This window comes from Engystomops pustulosus, chromosome 5, assembly GCF_040894005.1.
Source record: "Engystomops pustulosus chromosome 5, aEngPut4.maternal, whole genome shotgun sequence".
Classification (NCBI taxonomy): Eukaryota; Metazoa; Chordata; class Amphibia; order Anura; family Leptodactylidae; genus Engystomops; species Engystomops pustulosus.
In genome coordinates this window covers 91,874,662-91,895,044 of record NC_092415.1, presented here as the reverse complement: position 1 = coordinate 91,895,044, position 20,383 = coordinate 91,874,662, and positions in this window count along the sequence as shown.

Sequence of the window (20,383 nt, the reverse complement as noted above, 5' to 3'; positions counted from 1 at the left end):
TCTGTTTTTTAGCCAGAACGCCGAGAACAACGTGACCAACGTTACTCAGCCAGCATTTCCTTGTCTAAGCTCAGAACAAACAGACATGTCAGAGTTTGCAAGATACATGTTACGCCGTGAACTTACTAAGACCGGACTCACAAGGTTTGATGACCAGCCTGAGAACTACAGAGGCTGGAAATGTGCCTTCAGAACCGCAATTAGTGACCTCGGCATCACTGCTGCTGAAGAGCTAGATCTGTTGATCCGATGGCTAGGCCCACAGTCCACAGAACGTATTAAGAGACTCAGGTCTGTTCACATTGGTAATCCTGCAGCAGGTCTTACAGCTGCCTGGGAGAGACTAGAGCGAACCTATGGCAGTCCTGAAGCAATTGAGAGTGCTCTCTTCAAACGGTTGCAAAGTTTCCCAAGGCTATCTGGCAAGGACAACCAAAAATTTCAAGAGCTTAGTGACCTACTTTCAGAGCTCCAACTAGCCAAGACAGACCCTCACCTACCTGGTCTCAGCTACCTGGATACTTCTCGTGGGGTAAACCAAATAGTTGCCAAACTGCCACTTAACATTCAAGAAAAATGGGCTACAGTTGGGTCAAGATACAAAAGAGAGAATGAAGTCTGTTTTCCTCCATTTGACTACTTCTGTCAGTTTGTCAGGAACATTGCAGAGTCCAAGAATGACCCAAGCTTTTCCTACGGTGAGTCCAGCGGCCTCAGTTCACCACCTTCTAAATATGACAGCCCACGCTCCGACTACAGAAAACACAGAGGTCCAGTGTCAGTAAAAAAGACTGATGTTCTTCCCACTACCTCATCAGCTTCTGAGGAGCTCAGCTGTAAGATCAACCAAGGTGAAAAGATTGAGAACCCCAATCGCCTATGCCCTATTCATAAGAAGCCACATCCTCTCAAGAAGTGTATTGGCTTCAGAAAGAAGCCACTTCAAGAGCGCAAGGAGCTGCTAAAGAAGTTTGGAATATGTTACCGATGTTGTGCTTCCACTGAACATGTTGCTAAGGACTGTAAAACCACTATAAAGTGCATAGAATGTGACAGTGAGAACCACGTACAAGCTCTTCACCCCTCTCAGTCCAGCCCTACACCATCTACAGATCTCCCTCCTCCGGCAAAGCATGGCGGGGAGAATACAGATCAAGCAGCAAGGCCTATTACAGTATCCTCTTCATGTACAGAAGTCTGCGGAGAGGATCTTTGTGACAAGTCCTGCGCAAGGATATGCCTAGTCAAGGTGTACCCTAATGGTCAGCCAGAAAAGACTTTAAAGGTGTATGCCATCCTGGACGACCAGAGCAACCGATCACTTGCAAGGTCAGAACTTTTTGATCTGTTTAACCTAAAGGGGGATGCTTACCCATATACCTTGGGCACTTGTAGTGGCATTACAGAGGTTTCAGGGAGAAGAGCCAGTGGACTTGTAGTAGCTTCTCTAATGGGAAATCTAGAGGTACCTTTGCCCACACTCGTTGAATGCAACCAGATACCATCAAACAGGCAGGAGATCCCTACACCAGAAGCCGCTCTCCATCATCCTCATCTAAGGACCATAGCCAGTGAAATACCAGCTCTGAACAAAAATGCAGAGATCCTGCTTTTACTGGGAAGGGACATTCTCAGAGTGCACAAAATACGTCAGCAAATCAATGGTCCACATGATGCACCATTTGCCCAGTGCCTTGACCTAGGCTGGGTTATTATAGGCAACGTCTGCATTGACCGAATGAAAAGGCCTACCAAGATATCTTCATTTAAGACTCATATATTGCCAAATGGTCGCAGCACTTATTTTCAGCCATGCCCATGTCATTACCAGGTGAAAGAAAAGATGAGTAACTGTAAGGGGCAGCATGATCAGCAAGATGACATGAACATTGCCTTCCATGGGATGATAGCCTTGGATCTACAGTGTTCAACACCACAAGTGATGACAACAAGTTGGCACCTGCTAGAGAAGATAAAGAATTTCTCAAAGTAATGGATAAGGAATTTACTCAAAATGATTCCAACAGCTGGGTAGCACCTTTACCTTTCCGTACTCCAAGAACAAAACTACCAAACAATCTGCAGCAAGCAGCCTCAAGATTTTCATCTTTAAAGCGTACCTTAAAGAGAAAGCCAGAGATGGAAAAACACTTTGTAGACTTTATGCAGAAGGTGTTTGACAGAGACCATGCAGAACCTGCACCGCCACTAAAGGAAGGAGAAGAATGTTGGTACCTGCCATCATTTGGTGTGTATCACCCTCGTAAACCGGACCAAATCAGAGTGGTGTTTGATTCTAGCACACAGTTTGAGGGAGTTTCTCTCAACAACATGCTCCTCACTGGTCCTAACCTCAACAACAGTCTTCTAGGGGTCCTAATGTGCTTCAGACAAGAACCTGTTGCAATAATGGCCGACATTCAACACATGTTCCATTGCTTCATTGTTAAAGAAGACAACAGAAACTATCTTCGGTTTCTTTGGCACAAGGACAATGACGTCAACAAGGAAGTCATAGATTATCGAATGAAGGTGCATGTCTTCGGCAACAGCCCATCTCCTGCTGTAGCAATCTATGGACTCAGAAGGACAGCCCAACAAGGTGAGAAGGAGTATGGTTCTGATGCTCGTCAGTTTGTTGAGAGGAATTTCTATGTTGATGATGGACTTAAGTCTTTACCCACAAGTGAAGAGGCAGTTGATCTTCTTACCAGAACACAAGAGATGCTGTCTGCAGCGAATCTCAGACTTCACAAGATCATCTCCACTAACCATGAGGTAATCAAAGCCTTTCCCTCAGAAGATCATGCCATCAACTTGAAGAGTCTTGATCTCGGTTCTGACGCTAATCCTGTGCGCAGCCTAGGGTTGCTCTGGAACATTGAACAAGATACTTTTACTTTCCAAGTGTCTGCTTGTGATAAACCTTTCACCAAGCGAGGAGTTTTATCTGTTGTGAACAGTATTTATGATCCTCTTGGGTTCATTGCGCCCATCACCATCCAAGGCAAGATACTGCTAAGACAACTTACCACTGAAAATACGCACTGGGACTCTCCGCTACCTATTGAGAAACAACTAAGGTGGGAAAAATGGAAAAGGTCTCTGGAAGTGTTAGAGCAACTCCAAGTTCCACGTTGTTATTCAACCAGCTCCCTTTCAACAGCCATCAGGAGGGAAGTCCACATCTTCTCTGATGCATCGGTGGAAGCCATAGCTGCAGTAGCCTATCTGAAGACCACAGGAGCCAGCAATGAGACACATTGCGGATTTGTCTTAGGTAAGGCAAAACTTACTCCAAAACCCGCACACTCTGTACCGAGACTTGAGCTTTGCGCAGCCGTGCTAGCAGTTGAAATTGCTGAAGTAATACGAGACGAAATAGACATTTCAATTGATTCGTTTACATTTTACACTGATAGCAAAGTCGTGCTCGGTTATATACATAACCAGACTAAACAGTTTTACATGTACGCCAGCAACCGAGTAGAACGCATCAGGAGTTTTTCTATGCCTGAACAGTGGCAGTATATCTCCACGGAACTTAACCTTGCTGATCGAGGAACAAGACCTGCACCAATTGCACGCCTTTTAGATCACATGTGGTTATCTCCTCCAAAGTTTCTGTGTGAGGAAACTTGTCTGACTCCATCCAATCATGTCTTTGAGCTAATTGATCCTGAGGCTGAAGTCACATCGCTTCGAGCGTTTCTCAACTTGGTCATCCATTGTGCGAGCTATTGCCAGATTGGTTCACATCTCTCGCTGCTTTGCTAAGGACACACCATCACAGTGTCATGGGTGGCATACGTGTAAGGAACACCCTACTGCTTCAGACCTTGAACATGCTGAACAAGTCATCATCTGTTGTGTTCAACAAGAAGTGTATCATCAGGAGATAAAGTTTATCTCAAAAAACATCAGTTTGTCCAAGAGTAGTGCACTCTACAAACTCAATCCAGTGCTCGATCACCACCAGTTACTGAGAGTGGGCGGCCGGATAGAGAGATCTGACCTGTGTAACAAGGAACAAAATCCTATCATAATACCAGGTGGACATTACATTGCTACATTGCTGATTAGACACCATCATGAGCTAGTACAGCACCAAGGCAGACAGTTTACTGAAGGTGTCATCAGGTCAGCTGGTTTCAGGATTGTGGGCATGAAGAGATGTATTTCCTCTGTACTCCACAAATGTGTTAAGTGTCACAAGTTAAGATTAAGACAGCAACAGCAGCAAATGGCAAACCTACCAGCAGACCGTCTAAGTACTGATCCACCATTTACTTATGTTGGGGTCGATGTCTTTGGTCCATGGCCAGTAGTTACTCGTAGAACCCGTGGTGGAGCTGCAAATAGCAAGCGATGGGCAGTACTGTTTACTTGTCTCAGCATTCGAGCAGTACACATCGAAGTAATTGAATGCATGGATGCCTCTTGCTTCATCAATGCCCTTAGAAGATTCTTCTCCATTCGTGGACCTGTCAAACAGTTGAGGTCCGACTGTGGTTCCAACTTTGTGGGAGCTTGCAAGGAACTACAATTGGAAAACTTCTTGACCAACAATAGATGTACTTGGGTGTTTAACCCTCCACATTCATCCCATATGGGAGGATCCTGGGAACGCATGATTGGAATTGCACGCAGGATACTTGAATCAATGCTAATGGACAACAAGTCTTCCTTGCTTACTCATGAGACATTGGTCACTTTTCTTGCTGAAGTATCTGCCATAATCAATGCAAGGCCTTTAGTTCCAGTTTCCTCAGACCCTGATTCTCCAATCATTCTTACTCCTGCAACACTTCTTACTCAGAAGATCGGAACTGCTGATATTCCTCCAGGCACCTTTGACCACAGTGACATCTACAGACGCCAGTGGAAACAGGTCCAACATCTGTCTAATGTGTTTTGGCATAGGTGGAAGAGAGACTATCTACATATGCTTCAAAGCCGTCAAAAGTGGCAGACTCCAAAACCTAACCTCCAGGAAGGCGATCTTGATCTTTTAAAGGATAAAGAAGCCCATCGTAATGAGTGGCCCATGGGTCTCATCACTAAAGTTATGCCTAGCGATGATGGAAAGATTTGCAAAGTGGAAGTCAAGGTAACAAAGGGAGGTTCCGCAAAAGTTTTCTTCCGTCCTATCCATGAGCTAGTGCTTCTGCTACCAAAAGAAGAAGCCACATGAGTGACTTGGATACCCACTCAGCTTATGGCGGGGAGCATAGCGCCATAGACTATGATATCACCTGTGGATTACAGTGTGGGTTGGTGGAAGTTTTGCTGATTGCGTCTTCCCCAATCCGAAGATGGGTTTACCTGAACTTCTTCACAGTTTCGCATCAGGATTTCAAATCTTCAACCTCAAGATTTGGACTTATTGCTATTGTTTGCATGTTGTTTTTTCTCTTGTTTACAGGTCTTAAGAACTACCTTTGGACTCATACTACATTCTTTCAATTTTGGTATGTTATGAAATCTTAAGATTTCAGACGGGGAGTGTCATGTCCCAGGACTTATTTCTATTCATTGACATGTATATGTGTTATACTGCTTTGCCTTTTGACCCTCCTGTCTTCCTGTCCTCTAGCTTCAGTATTGTAACTCCTCCCCTCTTCCTCATGTATGCAGCCATCTTTGTCAGGAAAAGTATTATATCTGAATGTCTCTGCTACCCTGGCAAATTATCCTTTTCACACCATTGTAACAAGCATTTCTTCAAGATTTCTGCACTAAATAAAGCTGGAATCTTCCCACATGCTTCTTTCGATGGAGTTGACACTATCTGACGAAAAGTGATTTGGTGTAAGTACTGGTTAAAACAAAGATATAAGACTATCTATAAACACCTGCTTACAGCCAGGTTATTGAGTCAGAATACCTGACCCTCTCCACAGAGATGTATGGCGCTGCACGGCGCCATATTCTGTGGAAAGAAAGGTCTGCCCTCATATGGTGCTGTGCGCCCATTGCCGTCTATGTGGGACGTATATATGGCATATACGTCGGCCGTATATACGTCCGAGTAAGGCCGTGTGAATGTAGCCTTACTCTCAGACTCAGGTTTCCACCTTCTTTCAGCCTCAGGTGTTTCGGCCAATCACAGCTCTTTTTCAAACATCGATCTTATCTGTTGAATAGGGTATAGTTGGCTAGCACAGCGGGCGCCGGGTATGGATTCTGTGCGTCAGGGAAAAGCATGCTGTAATTGGCGGGCACTGCAATTTCAAGACAAACTGCTTTGTGCAATGTAGCCAAATAGATCTGGTATGGCACACGGGGCCTTGTATTGGGGAAGGTGGGGTGGTGCAATAGAGGCTGCACCCATAGGAGTGTATTTGGGTGGATCTGGATGATCCAATGCCTCTCTATCTCCACTTTATGAACCCCCTAAGGCTCCTGGACCAAGGGTATGTGCACAACTTGTACACCCCTCAATTTATGATCCTTTCTCTCCCCTAATTTGTCTCAATTAAAATCTCTGTCACAATGCTTGTTCTTACCTTTTGTGTGGGCCCAAAAGTCAAGGGTCAAGTCTCTCCAGGGCCTGAAGTGATAAGAAATTCATGAACATATTGGTAAGTACAAGAGATAGTATACAACTCTGATCTCTGTGACTTTATGATTCCAATAGTCTGAAACTATTCCATAGATTGTATGGAGCCTCATCCATGCATGCACAGTCTCTGCAACAAAAAGGGAAGAGAATCAAAGTTCATCAAAGTGCTGAACATGCTCTCTGACAAATGCTGCAGGACAGCACCTGCAAGCTGTGGCTACGTGTCCAATTTCCCACCCTAGCAATTGAACTGAGAGGGCCCATCCTTTAGTTCCAGGAGACATGTGGACAGATATCCTTCCACTATGTGAGTGATTGGGGGTCATTTACTAAGGGCCCGATTTGTGTTTTTCCGACATGTTACCCGAATATTTCCGATTTGCGCCGATTGTACCTGAATTGCCCCGGGTTTTTGGCGCACGCGATCAGAATTTGGCGCATCGGCGCCGGTATGCACGCAACGGAAATCGGGGGGCGTGGCCGAACGAAAACCCGACGTATTCGGAAAAACCGCCGCATTTAAAAAAAAAATTGTGTCGCGAAAATTTCACTCACCTTCATCCTGGATAGGCCGGTGTATTTCGAGGCATTCCAGCGGACTTCAGCGCAGCAGCGCCACCTGGTGGACGACGGAGGAACTGCTTTGACGAATCCCGGCAGGACCCGAATCCAGCGCAGAGAACGCGCCACTGGATCGCGAACGGACCAGGTAAGTAAATCTGCCCCATTGTCTGCATCCTGAAACTAGGTTCCATATTCGATGCTGGTGGAGGTTAAAGAGAATTGAACATGGTGTTCCACACTGTGACCATGCTAACTCTCTGGCTGAGGTACTGCTGTTTTTCCTGTTGTGTTGGTGTGATAATATTACTACTCTACAGTTTTGTTTTAATTTTCTTTCTTGTCTTTCTTTTGTGTAGTTTCAATCATGTCCTGTCCAGAGGCTCCATTTGGCCAGAGCAAATGGCTGAAAGGGCACATTGCTTTACAACCAGCCAGGAAGAGAAGCTGGGCAGTGTGTCTCCCATACCCCTGGGAGCCTCTGCATGAATAGAGAAACATGCTCTTCACTAAGTGGGGAAATTGACACCTTGAGCCAGAGTGTGGTTTAGGAAGGTGGATGAAAGAAACAGCAGACTATATAGTTTTTTCCCTCCAAAACTCAAACAATGTGAAACATCATAGCAGTCCATAACTGAGGCATAATTCATAATTATGGGTCCCCAGTTACACCGGACAGTTTTGGGGTCTAGATATGCTCCTGGAGAGAGAATTGGAAGCTTTGCTCCGGCGAGGTCAGCCAATTGCAGAACACCCCTCATATTAGGCTAAGACACCCCGAGTTTGGTATGGAGTGAATGGGAATAAGGTACCTGGTTGATTGTAAGCAATGGCACAATTGGTCCATCTTCCAATCAAAAGTTATGGGGTTTTAATAAAACCCCAGACCTAGAAAGACCTCACTAATGGGAGGGGGATGGAAAAACTCCCCCTTTCGGTGACATTACAGGGGTGGCGGTCAAAAATACACTGGATCGCTGTCTATGCCCTGTCCTCAGGACAAAGAACTACTATTTCAATAGCAAGAGTTTTTTGTTTCCGTTTTCCCTAATTGTTTGTAAGTATCGTATGTGTATTGTACATGTTATTGTTAACTTTTTCAATGCATGGATCTAGTATATATAGGGGGCCCCCTATATATACTAGATCCATGCATTACCCACACTTACCCCTGAGGAAGCCTGCATAGACAGGCGATACGCGTGGGGCATCTTTCCTCCAGCTCCCTCCCTGACTGCACTATGCACTTTAGGTAACTATATCTACTGTTATCCTTATGGCTAAACCACCCTGTTTACATTATATTGTATACTCTGCACTTTGAATATGATAGCATATAATAGTTTTTGGTGGCTCTAGCCACAACAGGTCTTATTTCCTAGAATATGTATTTTGTTGCATTGAGCTCAGGGATGGCTGCTGGACTTTAAGCACATGCAGTGCTTTTTAATTGTTTTTATGCATTGTTTTTGATTCAATAAAGTTTTCATTTGTTTCGCATACATCCTGCTTTGTTTTTGTGTGTTATAACTCTTTTTTTATTTATTATTAGCAAATAGGGCACAGGACACTGCCTTTAAGATAATACCACATTGGTACAGGATCCTGGCCCTGTTACAACATTGTTTCCTCACAGTAAGGGAGATGTGTTGGAAATATGAAGCAGGGAGGGGAATAAGGTCCCACATATGTTAAGACTATCCAATATCCGTTGATAGCGGTTATAACAGGTCTCCTTATACCATATACCCCCTAAAGGTCTCCTCCTCTTCAGGTTGCAAATTAACATCCTCACATGTTGTAGGAAGAGCATGTTGAATCCCTCAGCGATGAAAGGGTCCTCCATATTGTACTTACACTGAATAACTTCTTCCTTGTGTCATGTGACTTTTGGGAACTGTTTATGTTTTGTGACCAGGGGAGTACTGGGAATTTAAAGTGGCCCTGGAATAAAACTTTAAAAGTGGCCCTATTCTGTGGGCAGAGTCAAAATAAGTAGGCGTGGCCATGTGATTTGGGTGGACTAAACTCCACACAATCTGTTGATAGATGGTCTATATCAGCGGTTCTCAACCTGTGGGTCGCGACCCCAGCGGGAGTCGAATGACCAAAACACGGGGGTCACTTAAAGCCATCAAAGGCCACAATTTTATTGCATTTTTGCAGAGAATCACATGGTTTGGGGTCACCGCAACATGAGGAACTGTATTGCGGGGTCACAGTATTACAAAGGTTGAGAACCACTGGTCTATATCAATGTAGAGCTCAGAGAAAGAGACTCATACTGCCTCATAACTCATACTCATAACTACTACCCTGTTTCCCTGAAAATACAGGGTAGCCAGCATACAGCCAGCCAGCCCCCCCCCCCCTCAGTATACAGCCAGCCAGCCTCCCCTCCTCAGAATACAGCCAGCCCCCCTTGTTATACAGCCAGTCTGCCCCCCTCAGTATACAGCCAGCCTGCCCCTCCCACAGTATACAGCCAGCTCCCCCTCAGTATACAGTCAGCCAGCCCCCCCCCCTCAGTATACAGCCAGTCCCCCCTTGGTATACAGCCAGCCTGCCCCGCTCTGTATACAGCAAGCCCCCCTCAGTATAAATCCAATGTGCCCCCCACATATACAGCCAGCTCCCCCTCAGTATACAGCCAGCCAGCCCCCCCTCAGTATACAGCCAGCCAGCTCCCCCCCTCAGTATACAGCCAGCCAACCCCCCCTCAGTATACAGCCAGCCAGCCCCCCCTCAGTATACAGCAGGCCACCCCCCTCAGTATACAGCCAGCCACCCCCCCACCCTCAGTATACAGCCAGCCGATTCTCCCGGTATACAGCCTGCCCTCCCCCTCAGTATACAGCTAGCCTGTCCCACCTCTCTGTATACAGCCTGCCCCCTGCCCACCACATAAAAATAATAAACGCTGTACTCATCTTTACAACGCTCCCCCAAAGCTCCGCTACCTTATCCAGTCCGACCGGTAGTGACAGCTCTGTGTGCTTCGGTGGGTGCGCAGACTGTAACGTCAGCTGCTTGTTGACGTCACATTCTGTGCGCGGCTGGCACACGGAGCTGTCATTGATGGCCGGACCGGATAAATTAGCGGAGCTTCGGGGGAGCATTGTAAAGATGAGTACAGCGTTTATTCTTTTTAGTCTGGCCCCGCACCAGCCCCAGAGCAGTCGGCCCACCGGGATTTCCCCGGTGGGCTTAATGGCCAGTGCGCACCTGTTGGTGACCTGCAACACTTTTGGTCAGTCAGGGGTTCAAGCACTAACCTGCACTCATTGCTATATCCACGTCTCCTCCCTGAACACCAGTGTCTGCCTATAAAGATGACACTGGTTTGATGAGTGAGCCAAGGACATCCCAATGGATATATTAGTGATTGCAGGTTAGAGCTCTGCCCTCTGACTTGATGCAAGTGCTGCCAGACACAGGATGTCACCAGAAGTCCTGAAAGCAGCTGCCAGCAGGTCCAAAGCTCCTAAGATCATAGTAACAGAAGGGGAATGTTTATCAGTGTAAGAACAATATGGTTGAGCCTATAATGGGATTGTACTTACACTGGTTAACCATGGTATTAGTGGTCAACTCCTTTAACTGAAGTTTCCTCCTTGTCTACAATGGGAAACTTGATCTCTGTGACCCTTGCCCCATGAGATAGATTTATAAAGTTTAGGCTTCTCATCTACCTATTTTCCTCCCTTATAGTAAACCCGTCCCTCCAGTTTGTAGTTAACAGGTTTGTTATTTTTCAGACTTTTAATTTTTATTGAATTACTGTTCTGTTATTGAGGCTCTATACACCCTGGTCTTTTTTAATTTAATTGCTAAATTCTGTAATAAACACAGAATTTAAAACACCCGATCATCACAAAAATGCTTCTATGGAAAGCTACTGTACATCCACATTTTTTCTTTTATCTTTGTTTTTCCATGAAGAAACTTATAAGGAAAAACACTGCACAAATTTAAGAGCAGACAGTTTTAGGCTTAAGAGCTAGAAAACACAGCAGTGTATGTTTATAGAGATTTCTTGCTTGGAGAAATGTTGACACACCCCAACCGCTCCCTTATAAGAGCATAGATTACTATGTCCCAGCATGCCAAAGTGATTTCTTTTTCATGCAGCCTGTGAATAAGTGTATAATGGCAGAAAGAAGTGTGAAGATTTTTTATTTGATATTATGTCAGACTTATTTAAAATCTATACGTATGCATTGTCTGTGTATTCATTTCTTTTCATAATTTATAAACTCACTGAAAAAAATACATCATCCAGATAGAAAAACTCAGCATGCAGTTATGTTGCAGGCTAGGATGTTAAAAATCAGCAGTATGGTCTGTTTAGGCACTGGGTCTTCAGCAAATAGTTTTAAAAGTGTTTCTCTAGGCACTCAAAGGCTACTTTTGGGTAGTCCACAGCTTGGTGAGAGATTATTGACTGCTAGATCTTCCTCTATGATGTACTTAAAGAAAACTTGTCAGCAGAAATCCAGCTAATAAATTGCTACTGGTATGTTGCAATTATCAGGATGAAGGATTGTAAACCAAGCGCATTTACATGCAGGTGTGTGCCCCCTCTGGCAAGATCCACTATAGCATTAGCTTCTTATGACCTTCTTTTTACAAAAAAGGCATTCAAAATTATGCAAAAGCGTCTAAGGGGCTCTGGGCGACATAAATGTCAAAGGAGCTCGGAGCCCCTCAGGTTAATTTGCATAATCTGTAAAGCCTTTTTTTTACAAAAGCAAGTGCATGAGAAGCTAAATGAAGCAGATCCTGCTAGAGGGGGTACACACCAGTATGTCAGTGTGCTTGGTTTACAATCCTTCATCCTGGTGGTAGATTTCCTTTGACACCTTCCAGATCATATTTCTTTCATGCCCAGAGTGGTGGCATCACCCAGAAAATCATATCACTTGTTGAAGCCCTTACAAACTGCAATACAAATCTATTTCCAAGGCTGGATTATAGGGTGGACACGCGGGGCCAATGCCATTAAATGGGCCTTCACCAAGTATGGGCCATTCAGACGGTCAAAAATAAGTATATTATTTTACAGGGGTCTGTATATTAATCAATATATTCCCGGTTGGGGGGGGGGGGGCGTCGCTATATATATATATTCATGAGGGGGCCGGCTGACACTCCCCCCTGACAGCGTAAGAGAAGCCGACATCATTGCATATATTGCGCAATCACTGCCGGCTCTCCACGATGCAGCCGTGCCAAACTGTTAGCAGATGCGGCTGCAGCTGCTGTCAGTTCGCCACGGCCGGCACCGTCAGTAAGCACGCCGTGGCAGTATCCACTGTCAGTTCGCCACAGCTGGCACCATCAATAAGCACAGCGTGGCCGAAGCGTGTCAGTTTGGCGCTATCGCATCATGCAGAGCCGGCAGCAATTGCGCAATATGTGTAATGCTGTCAGCTTCTCTTACAGGTCCCCGATGCCAGGGGCATGGTGGGGGAGTTTCGGCCAACCCCCTCATGAATAAAGCCGACTGCCAGCGCAGGAGATACGAGGATCTGACCTCTTATTTGATAAGAGGTCAGATCTGTTACGAACAACTTTCTAAACATAAATGAAAATAATTTTTGCATATATAGAAAGGGGCTGGGGAGAGGATTATGGTGCAACTCCCCTGCCGATGCAAGGCAGAGGGGTTGTTGCGAATACGCCCCACCATGTAGCTTGCAGCCTGTGTAGGGTCTGATCAACCCCACAGCAGGTCACTACATAACACAGGGGAACACTGCAGCGGTAGAGTCTGCCTGGTAAGGCAGGAGTTAATTCTTTATGTGATGTAATCTGTGTTGACCAATCACAGTTGTTCATATCTTGTATCTGTAAGCTGGGATGCAATTGGAGGAGTAACCACCACCTGACCAGTGGGAGTAATAAAACCCCTGGTCAGGAAAGTTCTAGAGTTCAGTCAGACCAGGGAGTCTAAACAGATCAGAGGAGGACTGGAGTTAATCCAGTCAAGTTAGAGTCAGTCAGTCAGTGCAGTAAGACAGACCAGATCAGACCAGTTGGTCAGAGTGCAACCAGAGCTCAGCTCACTGCCTGAGCAGCTCTGTAGAGTTAGTTAGTGAGAGAAAAGGGATATCATCCTACCTTCAAGGGTGATATCTGAAGCAACCCAGAACAAGCTGAAGCATCCTACTAGGACACAGCTACCTCCCAGCCTGCCCTTTCATCCAGGCTGAAGATCCCTTCCTGTGGTTCCATCTCCAACTGCAGCCCCAGCATTCTACCTTTTGTCAAGGCACGTTACCTACTGTTCCTGTCGGTTCCAATAAAGAACTGTAAATTACTTTTGTTCAATGTCTGCCTCCGTCTGGTCCCTGCTACTATGGCTGTCACCATCACGGGCACTCTATCCACCACACAGGGACTCATACTCCAGAGCCCGAAGGGCTGCCCCAGGGAGAACCACTATAACAGTCTCTCCCTCATCATTTTTTGCCAACACCACCTGCTGGAGACCTGCCAGGCTATAGGACAGCCCTCTGGTCCCCATACCAAGCACCGTGACACTAGCGTGCCTAGGCCGCAACCGCCAGCCACTCAGGTATTCCGGGCCCCGGCTGTCTCTAGGCCCCAAGAAAAGGCTAGGCCCTGGTGGGGGATGTTGCATGGGGGACATATTTGGTGGGGGTCTTGTGGGGAGTGACAGGTCCTCATGCATTAGACCGTGTGAAAAAATTGCCTTTGCTTGTAACTGACATAGGCGGGGGGAGCTCTGCTCACTGCACATTGACTGTGTCTAATAGAAGTCAATGGAAGCTGTGAGCTAGCCACAATTTGCACTGGACAGCACAAACTAATCAATAAGGCCCTTGAACTTATGCAAAATAATGCAAATCTGTAGAACAGTACCTCTACAGTTTGGACAATCAATTGTGAAACATAAAGGGTAGTCTACATAAATTGGAAAAATAAAGGCAGGATAAAACTATAATAAAATAAAACTAGCCTTATTTTCCTTGTTGTTAAAGTCTTAGCGGTGACCCATACGGTCATTGCTGACATTAGTCAATGACATGCTTTTTGTGTACACTGACTGCAGTAGTGACCTGAATACAATTATCTGACTTGTAGATTTCAATGAATCTTAGCCGAGAAACTATGGTTTAGCAAATCATCCTCTTTGGTAGTTGTCTCCATCAGTTGAGATTGTTCATTTGCTTTAAACCACATATTGTTAGATAAAAAAAATTAAACTTTCAACATAAAATTATGCAATTGCATAATTGCAACACATGAACTTTTAGACATGTGAATCCCATGCATGTGAATTCACTAATCAGCACTATTCACAGAGTTAGTCATTTCTTAGGCACACCTCTGCTATCTCATCTCAGGAGATCTGTCATTAGTAAACTAATGTATACTTCTTACTTTAGGTGTCCTGCCCTAAAGTGGTGTATTGCACTAGATCCTGCTCATGCTCAGAAGTCCATAGAGACATGAAGAAGAGAATTTTTGTGTGTCATTGTTGAGCAGCCTTCCAATATTTCTGTATGTGCATACCACATAAACTAAGGGGAAAACAAAGTAAACTATCTCCAAATGTATTTAGTTCTTCAACATTAAGAAAATCAAAAGTGTAATATCCATGGTGATCCAATAATTGATTTAGTACAGTGGATAATTAAATAGGGACAGATTATTGGGTGGGCCTCCACCAGTAATCCGAATGTGGGACCGCCATGCTCCTCCCTTCCCCGACTCCTGCAGAGGCGGAACTTTACAGGTGAAGGGGCACCGTGGTAAATGGAGGAGCAGCTCTGTGCAACTTCATGTGAAAGAAGTAGGAATTTGCAGGACTAGAATATTTTTTTTCTGTTTTACATGATTAACAATCCAAACAATCTATATATTTTAGGGGGTTAAATGAAGAGGTGTGTGCTTTATTAACCCATTCACCATTGCCATCTACCACCGGCCTCTGTAAACAAACAAAGGGCGGTGGTAATAAGTGCTTCCACACTAAACGGGAGCATCTGAGAGGGTGAATATGTGCTGTTATTTTTCTAAACCATATATTTTCTACATATTGTCTTCTATGTATTTTCTACATATATGTATAAAAAAAACATAATCCTGGAAAGCCTTTTTAAGGGGGTGTGTCCTGTCACTGGCGCTTTATGTTGTGTGCAGAGGCTTAATGGAGATGTTGCATCAACAGAGCTCTGACGATACAGGTCACAGCCACCAGCTGAAGAGGGAGTCGCTGTCAATGTGATCTGATTTATGGTAAAAAAAAAATCGCTGACCTGGACCAGAGCTAGGCACTAAGGTTAGTATAAATAGCAATTTTCACATACCTCAGGCCCATAAAAATAAAAATCGAATCCCAAACGGCCCTTTGCATTTCTAAAAGCACAGAGAGGAGGTGTTTTTTCCATCCACAGATGCAGTTAGAGTTAAACACTTATGATCGGGAACAAGCAATACGTGTTTTCATGGTAAACAATGCAAAAAATGTTGTGTTTGTTACCTTTTCATGAGAAATGCAACTACATTTGGACCAAAGCAATTCTCAATTCCTGCCTTTGAGTTTCATTTCAAAACTCAATTCAAATGCTGCTTGTTAACGCAACTTCAAGAAGCTGCAGTGGTAATAAGTAGGTTCTACAGCAGCTGAGTAGTGTATTAGGATATTATGCAGCAGCTGGGGAGTTCTGCAGCAGCTGAGGTATGTATTATGAGGTTCTGCAGAAGTGGACATGTGTATTATATAATGTAGCAGTAGGGGTGTATATGATGAAGTTCTGCAGCTGAACATAATTTTCTATCCATGAAATGGCTTCTAAATAGTAGCCATTTGACTACGTCACCCACAGCACTGGATATCCACTAGCAATCATGTGATTCCTCTGTAGCAATAGGATCACCTTCAGTCTAGCATGGACAAGAGCTCAACCATTGCTGGATTGAAGGATGCAGAACCACTACCATGTCACATGATGCAGCCCTGTACAGGAGCTATGTTTTTCATTAGCACTGCTATAAATGATGAGTTCATATGAATTCCCTGTACAAGCTATTTAATCCCTTTAAATGAATTGATAATATTAAAGGGGTCTTCCCATTTCAGCAAATAAATGTTATTGTTTGTATAATGAAAAGTTATACAATTTTCCAATATACTTTCTGTAATAATTCCTCTTGGTTTTTTAGAGCTCTGCTTCCTGTCCTGTTATAGAAAGCTTCTATTTTTACATCCAGTGGACAGAAATCTGACCATGGTCACACAGGTGCACATCTCCTTAATATCATAGAGAATAAGGAGACCTGTGGTTTATAACAAGCCGTGCACCTGTGTGACCATGGTCAGATTTCTGTCCACTGGAAATAAACAATGACGCTTCCTTAGAATAACAGCAAGCATAGATCTAGAAAACTTTTACGAATTAATAAAGAAAGTATATTATAGAAACAATAGTATTTATTTTCTGAAATTAGAACACTCCTTTAAGTGTACAGGGACATGTGTGGGGCCATAATGGTACTGAATGTCATTGCTTACCATAAAGGCACTATAAGTACATTTGTGTTATGATTATTGCGGCATCAGAGACTCTTAGCTTGTGTGATATGAGGCTGGGACCAAACTTTATGACAGCAATACACAAATCTTAGGTTGCCATTCACAATCTCAAGTGTTGGCTGAAGTGCTACCACTGGACTAATGGAAACGTGTTCGCTGGAGTAACACATTTTTACTATATTTCATTTTGATGGAAGAACACTTCAGTAACCACCAGAATGTATTGCACCTACTGCAGAATTTGGTGGAGATAGTTTTTGTTTATCCAGGGGCATTACTAGGAGAGGCAGGGCCCCATAGCAGGCTTGTGAATGGGGCCCCCCTTCCCGCTTAAAAATATACATATTACATGTAAAAGAAATGAGAAAATGTGGATCTTGTCCAAACCTGGTTGCAGACTTCTTGACCAGACTCAATAGTTGTGAAAAATCCACTTGATTATGGCTCTATTGAAGAGCTGAAACGCTGCATTTGTATACCACGGGTGAATAAATCCTCACTTTCTTGGATTGCTGCTTCAGCATATTACATATATATTCATATACACTCACCTGCCACTTTATTAGGTACACCTGCCCAACTGCTCGTTAACACTTAATTTCTAATCAGCCAATCACATGGCGGCAACTCAGTGCATTTAGGCATGTAGACATGGTCAAGACAATCTCCTGCAGTTCAAACCGAGCATCAGTATGGGGAAGAAAGGTGATTTGAGTGCCTTTGAACGTGGCATGGTTGTTGGTGCCAGAAGGACTGGTCTGAGTATTTCAGAAACTGCTCATCTACTGGGATTTTCACGCACAACCATCTCTAGGGTTTACAGAGAATGGTCCGAAAAAGAAAAAACATCCAGTGAGCGGCAGTTCTGTGGGCGGAAATGCCTTGTTGATGCCAGAGGTCAGAGGAGAATGGGCAGACTGGTTCGAGCTGATAGAAAGGCAATAGTGACTCAAATCGCCACCCGTTACAACCAAGGTAGGCAGAAGAGCATCTCTGAACGCACAGTACGTCGAACTTTGAGGAAGATGGGCTACAGCAGCAGAAGACCACACCGGGTGCCACTCCTTTCAGCTAAGAACAGGAAACTGAGGCTACAATTTGCACAAGCTCATCGAAATTGGACAGTAGAAGATTGGAAAAACGTTGCCTGGTCTGATGAGTCTCGATTTCTGCTGCGACATTCGGATGGTAGGGTCAGAATTTGGCGTCAACAACATGAAAGCATGGATCCATCCTGCCTTGTATCAACGGTTCAGGCTGGTGGTGTCATGGTGTGGGGAATATTTTCTTGGCACTCTTTGGGCACTCTTTACGCACACATATAGGGCATATACACATATTATGCAGGACAATGTGCAGCATTATATAATGGTGCACATCCTCCATTCTTTAGTGGCAGGTCAGATGATGGGACCCCCTGACACTGCGGGCCCCATGGCCGCTGCTATGGCTGCTTCACTCCTGTGGTTATCTGTGAGGGGTTGTTTTTCACAGTGTATGTTTGGCCCCTTACCTTTCCTTGTAGGGTGAGGTTAATGCTACAATGTATGGTTATTAAGCCCTCTCCATAGCCGGTAAGTTTTGCTGCATATGGGAGCAAACACTTACCGGTAATACCCGCGATGGATGTTGGCACCAATGGCGTGTGTTAACCGGTGCATCACTGCTGGTGGCTTCAAATCATCGGTGAAGATTGGTGAAAATCGCCATTTCCCGTGATGTCATTAAGGGGCGGCAATCTGTTGCTGTTTCATTTTAACCTATTCATTACAATGTTCAATTCACACATTGTAATGAATGAGGAAGAAAATACCCAGATACTGCCATACTTTAGTATAGCAGTATATGGTAGGATCAATCAGACAACCTATGGTTACAGACCTAAAAACATAACCCCCCCCTTCCCTAGAAGTCATATAAATAAACAGTAAAAATCATAAACACATGTAAAGCCACATCCAAAAATGTCCAATCGGTATTTTCACTGATTTTAATCGCGTAACAAAAAATAGCGCCCAAAGTCCGAAAATGGCATTTTTTGCCATTTTTAAAATATAAAAAATTCAATAAAAAGTGATCAAAAGGTTGTACAGTCCTTTAGATAGAAGCATTGAAAACGTCACCAAAGGTCACAAAAAATTACACTACCCACAGCGCCAAGCACCAAAGTATGAAAAAGTTATTAGCGCCAGAAGATGGCTAAATGTAAAAAAAAAAACATTTTTTGTACAAGAGGTTTTAATTTTTATATGAAAACATTATAAAACCTATACAAATTTGGTATCCCCGTAATCGTTCTGTGATTCTGTGCTTTAGAACATTAGACTATACAATGACTATGACATTTAGTAAATTGTGTGTTGTTCTCTAATTTTGGTCTACACTCCATATGTAACATCCCACCGGACAGGTTATGTTATGAAATTGGGTACCTTTAACCTTTACTTGTTTTATGGGCACATAGCAATGTGCAGAAGGGACGAAGGGACTTGCAGCTGCCAAATCTATCATTTGTGCATCGCTGTCTTACAAGTGGCATAGCTTTTTTGGCTACAGAGCTGGTTGATGGCTTGTTTTTTACTGGACATATACTTTGCAACAGTTTCATTCTGGATCACATATGTTTTTTTGATTACCTTATATTGCATTTTTTGTGGGAATAAATAGTTAAAAATCATAATTTTTGGCAGGTTTTATAACAGTTTTTTTTACCGCATTCATTGAGTGGGTTCAATAATTATTTACTTTTATTCTACGGGTTGTTGTTGGGTTTGTAATCTAATTTTGACTTTGTTGTGCATTATATGTCTCTTTATGTTATGAGGTTTATGGGCATTTTTATTAATTTATAGCTTTATTTTTTATTGCATAACATTTTTTTGTACTTTTTTATTACTTCCACCATGGGACATGAACAAAAGCTCTGCAGGGCCTACCTCTGTTACTAAAGCAATCATTCATTTATCCAGCCTGAAGCCACCTATACCACCTATTCCAGGCTGTAATTCCTGCAGAACACCATCCAACTAGCCACCAAGAACCAGTTGACTGTTCCTGCTGTTTTGGCTGTTGCCGTGTTTGTGAACTGGAAGTTTAATGATTGACACTTCTTGCCTCTAAGTGATCCATAATGCTAAAAGGCGCCCCAAATACCATAACCCAGGGATCCTTACATCTACACTGGGGTTGCCCCAGGGTGACACACCCTACACCTTCAGCCTCTTCCTCCTTTTTTGTGCTTCCACCTGTTGGAAACCTGGAAGGCTGTGGACAAGACCTGTTCCCCTAGTACCCAGCACCGTGATCGCAGACGAGCACTAGGCCGTGCTCCACCAGCAACTCAGGTACCTAAGAGATCCAGCTGCCCCCAAGCCAGAAAGAGGCTAGGCCCCAGTTTGGGATGTTGCATATATATTTCCATTGTGTCTTAGAAGAGTGAAGACTTTTACAACTGCATAGGATGGCCAAACTATATATCAGCCCCTGTGGTTTTGGAATGAGATACCCAACTAGCTCATATAGCTATGATGGTCAGTTCTTCTCCAAAAATATTAAATTATGCATGAGACTTGGATTGTAGACATCAGCTTTACTGCTTTGGATTTCTTTTATTCAGTAGTTTTTACTTTTGGGATGTAACTTGTTTGTTTTAGATGAACACTTTCTACATGATGGTTTTAATATATTACGAT